The sequence below is a fragment of the Oncorhynchus clarkii genome, chromosome 19, assembly GCF_045791955.1.
Source record: "Oncorhynchus clarkii lewisi isolate Uvic-CL-2024 chromosome 19, UVic_Ocla_1.0, whole genome shotgun sequence".
Classification (NCBI taxonomy): Eukaryota; Metazoa; Chordata; class Actinopteri; order Salmoniformes; family Salmonidae; genus Oncorhynchus; species Oncorhynchus clarkii.
In genome coordinates this window covers 25,092,069-25,099,883 of record NC_092165.1, presented here as the reverse complement: position 1 = coordinate 25,099,883, position 7,815 = coordinate 25,092,069, and the positions used below count along the sequence as shown (strand labels likewise).

The following is a 7,815-nucleotide window of genomic DNA, read 5'->3' as shown; positions in this document are numbered from 1 at the left end:
CTTCGGGGGTGGCTGTTGTCTATGCGTGCAGAGGGCCCCTGGTTCAAGCCCAGGTAGGGGAGAGGAGAGGGACGAAAGCTATACTGTTACATTGATGCTGTTGACCCGGATCACTGGTTGCTGTGGAAAAGGAGGAGGTCAAAAGGGGGGTGAGTTTAACCGATGTGAAATGGTTAGCGGGGTGCGCACTAGTAGCGTTTCAATTGGTGACCTCAATCTGAGACCTTGAAGTAGTTGTTCCCCTTGCTCAGCAAGGGCTGTGGCTTTTGTGGAGCGATGGGTAACGATGCTTCGAGGGTGGCTGTTGTCTATGTGTGCTGAGGGTCCCTGGTTCGAGCCCAGATAGGGGCTAAGAGAGGGATGGAAGCACCCCTGAGGGGCTCCTCTGTTGAGGATCAGCATGGCAGATGTGTTGTTACCTATCCTCACCACCTGGGGGCGGCCCGTCAGGTAGTCCAGGATCCAGTTGCAGAGGGAGGTGTTTGGTCCCAGGATCCTTAGCTTAGTGATGAGCTTTGAGGGTACTATGGTGTTGAAAGCTGAGCTGTAGTTAATGAATAGCATTCTCACGTAGGTGTTCCTTTTGTCCAGGTGGGAAAGGGCAGAGTGGAGTGCAATAGAGATTGCATCATCTGTGGATCTGTTTGGGCGGTATGCAAATTAGAGCGGGTCTAGGGTTTCTGGGATAATGGTGTTGATGTGAGCCATTACCAGCATTTCAAAGCACTTCATGGCTACGGACGTGAGTGCTATGGGTCTGTAGTCATTTAGGGAGGTTGCCTTCGTGTTCTTGGGCACAGGTTGCCTTCGTGTTCTATGGTGGTCTGCTTGAAACATGTTGTTATTACAGACTCAATCAGGGACATGTTGAAAATGTCCGTGATAGATGGTATAAAGTACAGTATGCACATATGATATGAGTGATGTAAGATATGTAAACATTATTAAAATGGCATTATTTAAAGTGGCATTGTTTAAAGTGACTAGTGATCCATTTATTAAAGTGGCCAGTGATTGGGTCTCAATGTAGGCAGCAGCCTCACTGAGTTAGTGATTGCTGTTTAGCAGTCTGATGGCCTTGAGATAGAAGCTGTTTTTCAGGCTCTTGGTCCCAGCTTTGATGCACCTGTACTGACCTCACCTTCTGGATGGTAGCGGTGTGAAGTGGCCCGGGTGGTTGTTGTCCTTGATGATCTTGTTGGCCTTCCTGTGACATCGGGTGCAGTAGCTGTCATGGAGGGCAGGTAGTTGTGCACGCCGAGGAACTTAAAAACGTTCCACCTTCTCCACTGCTGTCCCTTCGATGTGGATAGGGGGGTGCGCCACCTGCTGTTTCCTGAAGTCCACGATCATCTCCTTTGTTTTGTTGATGTTGAGTGAGAGGTTGTTTTCCTGACACCACACTCCAAGTGCCCTGCTGTCTCTACGTTGTTGATAATCAAGCACACTACTGTTGTGTCGTCTACTAACTTGATGATTGAGTTGGAGGCGTGCATGGTCACGCAGTAGTGGGTTAACAGGGAGTACAGGAGGGGGCTGAGCACGCACCCATGTGGGGCCCCAGTGTTGCGGGTCAAGTTCTTGTGGTAACGTTGCTTCCAGTGGCAATTTGGAACTCACCTTGGTTCCAGAGGCAGTTTGGAACTCAGTAGTGAGTGTTGCAACCGAAGACAGACACCCTAAGCACTTCAGCACTTGGCTATCACGTTCTGTGAGCTTGTGTGGCCTACCACTTCCTAGCCAAGCTGTTGTTGCTCCTAGACATTTTCACTTCCCAGTAACAGCACTTGCAGCTGACCAGCCGGCTCTAGACGGGCATAAATGTTTCTCTATGGAGATTGCATTATATGCATGTCAGCAACGTGTGCTGCAATAGCCAAATCCACTAATTTGAATAGGGTGTCCACATACTTTTCGCCATGAAGTGTATAATAATGACTTCCTCTTCACACAGATAAAAAAATAAAATAATAGGTGTTTTATTGTTCACGTCGACGTGTGAGTATTTCACGTTAGGCGATTGACCAATCACAAGCCGCGAGGGCAGCGCATGGTGCGTGCCCAATCCTTCCGCGTCACCGGTCTCACTCTCCAGGTCTCGTTCTGGTCGACAGTCTGGCTCACTGGAACACGGAGAGACTGCAGCGCATATAACACCAAACAATATCGGTACGTAACATTGAATTATTTGTTTATCCCAAACCATTTTATATCACCTTTCCATGTAAGGCTACCGGGCTACGTTGTTGCCAAGTGTTGCTCTTTCTCGAAGTTAGCAGAGGCTCTGATTCGTTGTGTGTCTGTGATACAATGTTGCGTGCAAGTGCGACAGGGCAAATCGGGTCGGTCAGTTGATCAACAGGTTGTTGCAGAGAAAGCCAACTGCCGTGAGTGTCGATCGAGAATCTGTCCGTAACCTGGTTGGAGAGTGCGAGGAAGTTATTATTCTGTGCCAAGACTGTGGGCAAACTTGAGTCTCTTGATCAATGCTTGCAGGATTCTGTCAATAGTTGCAGAGGAGTAGCCTAAAGCATGTATTGGGTTATGGCCGCTAAATACATCCCACACTAACTGGTCTATATAGTCAATGGAATACACCAGACTACTTAGCCTACAGTTTAAATTGTGGAAATAGTAGGTTACGGTGATACATTGCCATAGCTCTCCTACATTGCGTTACCCTTATATGCCAACACAGGTAGAAAGTAGTCTGAAGCAAAGTAAACAGACTCACATACAGACCAACTGTAGTAGTGCTAGTTATTTACCATGTCCCTGTGACTTTATGTCAACATTGTGCCAGCAGTATGTTTACATAGCGGAGGGGGGTAGGGAGCATGCCACAGCAGAAATGATGAGGAGGGGGGTTCGGGGTCACTGCCGAATGCTATCACAACTATGTGACAGACTTACTGATGGAAGTGTGTGTGTGTGTTTAGACACTACCCCCACACAAACATATGGTTGACAGTGCATGTCTGGACCCTTGGCCTGGCAGTGGTGTGTGTGTCTCGGCTGGGCGCTGAGTCAGGGTTTGGAAAGCGCCCAGGGTTAGAACAATCCACCCCTCTGTTCTCCTCCTTCGTTGACTCCCTATATCCCTCTCTCCTTACCTATCCCTTCATACTCTCACCCCTCTATCCCTACTTTCACTCACATCTCTAATCCCTTGCACTCTATATCATCTGTATCATCACTCCTTCCCCTTATCCCTTCATTTACCCATTCCTTTCATTGCATATTAAATTATAGAAGACCCACCCCATCCAGCCATTTATACTGCATTCATTTCAATGGCCATGAAGGAACACAGAGCACAGGAGAGGAATCACTGAAGACAATTAAACCATAGCCATCTGTTGGATTTACATGGTTGTTTTGGTTAGGGTTCATGTCTACTTGCAAAAAATGTAGCCTACCCTTTTTGGCAAACAGATTTGAAGAGGCTTCCCAAGGAGAGACAGTCTTGTAGACCATTAGATATTTTTCAAGAATCAAAGTTCGGTCTAACCGTGTGTCGTCATTCATTGCGTAATTATTTTGGGTCAAAGACAGAATAGTAGAATAGGATATGAGTTGACATGAGTACAGTTTTGAATGCTTCACTACCTACCTGCCCAATGAGCTGAGAGAGCTGCCGAAGAGCAGTGGGCTAGTCTCTTACAATCACCTTGATCTCTTCAGTTATCTCTCTCCCTCTCTCTCTCTCTCTCTGTGTGTGTGTGCACGCGCGCAATTGTTACTGTTAGGCTACTACTCCGTTTCTCAGATATGACACCTTCTTTGTCACATCGAAATCATGCAAATAAGCATCAATTGTGTATTGTGGTGGATTTGGAACCATAGTGTCTTTTTGGAGTAAGTGTGAGGGTGTGGGCTTGATTGAAACCAAGCCTGGATGTTTGGTCTAGGCCAAATACACTGTCAGTTATCATTAGAGACGGGGTGTGTACTTGGTCTGTGAAGCAGACTGTTGGAGGGAGAGAGAATCCACCAGAGAGAGGAAGAGGAAGGAGCTGGAGAAAGAGGAGAGATATTGGCAGAACAGATGTGCATGGAAGGATACAACCAGCCATCCTCCAGAGAAAATGAGCGGGGGGGGGGGAATAGAAATGGAATGAGTCAGTAATGTTTATCGGGCAGTTACAGAGACTGTGTTTCCTTTTAACGTTTCCTGTCACTGTCGTCCCGCCCCCCCCCCCCCCCCCCCCTTCTCTTTATCCCCCTCTTCCACCCTGTATCTTTCTCCTACTCTCTCGCTTTGTTTCTCTCCACCTTGCTCTCTTGTATTTCTGCTGCCTCTTCCTGTCTTCTCCCCCCTCTCTCCTCTCACTTTTCTTTCCTTTGGAGTGTAATATGGAAAAACTGTATGTGATGGTTTTCGGCCGAATATGTATTTTCCTCTCTCCTGACCTTTCCTGACATTTTGAAGACTTATCTGTGACCTTTGCGGTGCATATCCGATGTGAATCCTCTATTACACACACTGTGACTGTGCCCTGGTACAAAAATATGTTTCCTCGCTATCCCCAGTATTACAGTGGGAACTTAGTGGACTTCTAGTATTTAAAGAGCAGGAAAACTCCCATGCTCTTGTTAATGAGGATTTTGATTTTGGGATTCGCAGGAAAACATGATTTCATATCCGGTGAAAGTGTTTCCTAAGTAGTGGGATGGGGTTGGGGGGGACAGGACAAACAGGTTGATTGTGTCCAACTCAAACGGGGTTAGGGATATTTCGTTTGAAAGGTTTTAGGTGGTTCACATCAGTAATGGTTAGGGAGCCACTGCTCCAGCAGACACACTGTGTATTTTGGATTTATTATGGATCCCCATTAGTTGTTGTCAAGGCAGCAGCTACTGTTCCTGGAGTGCAGCAAAATTAAGGCATTTATATACAATTTAAAAAACATTACATGAGATTAGATAACAGATTTCATAACACATTACGTGTGTGCCCTCAGGCCACTGCTCTACTACCACACACAGTATCTATAACACAAAATCCGTGCGTATGTTATCGTGTGTGTGTATGCGTGTGTGTCTTCACGGTACCCGCTATTGTGTAATGTGTATTTTTATCTATTTTTTAAAAATCTGATTTTACTGCTTACATGAGTTACTTGGTGTGGAACAGCATTTCATGAAGTCATTGCTCTATATAGTGCCTCCCATAGTCTGTTTTGGACTTTGGGACTGTGAAGAGAACTCTGGTGACATGTCTTGTGGGGTATGCATGGGTGTCTGAGCTGTGTGCCAGTAGTTTAAACAGACAGCTCAGTGCATTCAACATGTCAATACTTCTCACAAATAGTAACGAAGTCAATCTCTCCTCTACTTTGACACAGGAGAGATTGACATGCATATTATTAATGTTAGTTCTCTGTGTACGTTTAAGAGCCAGCCTTGCTGCCCTGGGAACCACACATGCGGAGATCATCCGTTCACCTACTCTGCGTCTCACAAGACTTGTCGGTTGGAATCAAAAATCTCAAATTTGGACTCATCAGACCAAAGGACAGATTTCCACCGACCCGTACACAGAGAACTAACATTAATAATGTCCATTGCTCATGTTTCTTGGCCCAAGCAAGTCTCTTCTTCTTATTGGTGTCCTTTAGTAGTGGTTTCTTTGCAGAAATTTGACCATGAAGGCTTGATTCACGCAGTCTCCTCTGAACAGTTGATGTTGAGATGTGTCTGTTACTTGAACTCTGTGAAGCATTTATTTGGGCTGCAATTTCTTAGGCTGGTAACTCAAATGAACTTATCCTCTGCAGCAGAGGTAACTCTGGGTCTTCCATTCCTGTGGCGGCCCTCATGAGAGCCAGTTTCATCGTAGCGCTTGATGGTTTTTGCGACTGCACCTTGAAAGTTCTTGAAATGTTCTGCATTGACTGACCTTCATGTCTTAAAGTAATGATAGACTGTCGTTTCACTTTGCTTATTTGAGCTGTTCATAGCTGTAATATGGACTTGGTCTTTTACCAAATAGGTCTTCTGTATCCCACCCCTACCTTGTCACAACACAACTGATTGGCTCAAACGCATTAAGAAGGAAATAAATTTCACAAATTAACTTTTAACAAGGCACACCTGTTAATTGAAATCCATTCCAGGTGACTACCTCATGAAGCTGGTTGAGAGAATGCCAAGAGTGTGCAAAGCTGTCATCAAGGCATCTGAAATATAAAATATATTTTGATTTGTTTAACACTTTTTTTGGTTACTACATGATTCCATATGCGCTATTGTCTTCACTATTATTCTACAATGTAGAAAATAACTCTTTAATGAGTAGGTGTGTCCAGACTTTTGACTGGTACTATACATTTTTCCACCAGCAGATTATGATTGATAATCTAATATGCTCCACTTAACTCAAACAAAACATCTCCCACAATCTTTTTATTATCAATTTGTCTCAGCCAATCATCAGTCATTTGTGGTGATTGCTGAATGCCCTTCCCTATAAGTGTGCTGAAAATATGTGTTTACTTTGAAATGACATTGTATCTGGTCATTCTTGGGTAGTGGAATTACTTTTGATTTCTTCCAGGCCTGAGGGCACACACTTTCTTGTAGGTTTAGATAGAATAGATGGCCAATAGGAGTGTCAATATTGTCTGATCCCATCCTCAATAATTTTCCATCCAAGTTGTCAGACCCAGGTGGCTTGTCATTATTGATAGACAGTAATATTGTTTTACACCTCTTACACACGAATTTTGCGGAATTCAAAATTGCAATGCTTGTCTTTCATAATTTGATCAGTTATGCATGGATGTGTAGGTAGTTGGCAATATCAGTGGGGTTTGATGAATAAGCCATCTGATTCAATGAATGATGCAGCCGAGTTCTCCTTTGATGAATGATGCAGCCGAGTGCTCCAAAAACTTTTACTATCATTCTTTATATAATTTATATTTGTTTCATAGTACAGTTTCTTCTTATTTTTGTTCTGTTTAGTCACATAATTTCACATTTTACAGTATGTTTGCCAATTGGCTGTGCAGCCCGACTTATCTGCCATTCCTTTGGTCTCATCCTTCTCAACCATCTTTCCATTCCTCATCAATCCACAGGGATTGAACCGTTTTTAGTAATCGTATTAATGGGTGCATGCTTATTATTAACTGGAATAAGCCATTTCAGAAATGTGTCAAGTGCAGCGTCTGGTTGCTGTTCATTACACACCACAGACCAGCAAATATTCTTTACATCTTCCACATATAATATGTTTTGTAGTGATTCCTATGACCTCTTATACTCTATCTTAGGCCAGGCGTTGGAACTTTGGTTTTCCTAGATATGACTACTATATTATGATCAATACATCCAATGGATTGTGATACTGTTTTTAGAGCAGATTTCTGCAACATTAGTAAAGATGTGATCAATACATGTGGATGATTTCATTCCTGTGCTGTTTATAAATACCCTGATAGATTGACTGACAATCTGATCCAGGTTGCAGGCACTGGTTACAGTTTGAAGCTTTTTCTTCCAGATACCGACTGTTCGCATTTGGTCGTCTATAGCAGCTTCCCAAAATAATGGGCTTTAGGTGTGGCAGGTAAAACTGTAGCCATATTTCTTCAACAGCATTAGAAGTTAAGAACTTAACTCAATGGGAACTGAAGTGGTTAAGTACTCATAAGAGCAGGAAACAACCACTTTAGAATCAAGGTTTTGGATTCTGTGGAAACCAACTTATTTCATAGCCAGCATCATGGTTACGTCAGATCTGTGGGCTCAGGGGCTGGTAGACTAGGGTTGAGGTCTGGGACTGGCAACCAGGGGCTGGAGAGCTGA

General features: G+C 44.1%; 1 protein-coding gene across 3 annotated transcripts in view; it reads left to right on the top strand.

Annotated features, from left to right (window-relative positions):
- The first annotated feature begins 2,086 nt into the window (after positions 1 to 2,086).
- LOC139374955 (stonin 2) overlaps positions 2,087 to 7,815 on the top strand; it is a 52,070-nt gene continuing 46,341 nt past the window's right edge. For 2 of the 3 annotated variants that reach the window (XM_071116229.1, XM_071116230.1), the window contains exon 1: positions 2,107 to 2,169. The gene's annotated coding sequence lies outside the window, so the exon portion shown is untranslated. Of the gene's footprint in view, positions 2,170 to 7,815 lie in introns of all 3 variants that reach the window. The other variant, XM_071116228.1, reaches the window with a different exon arrangement.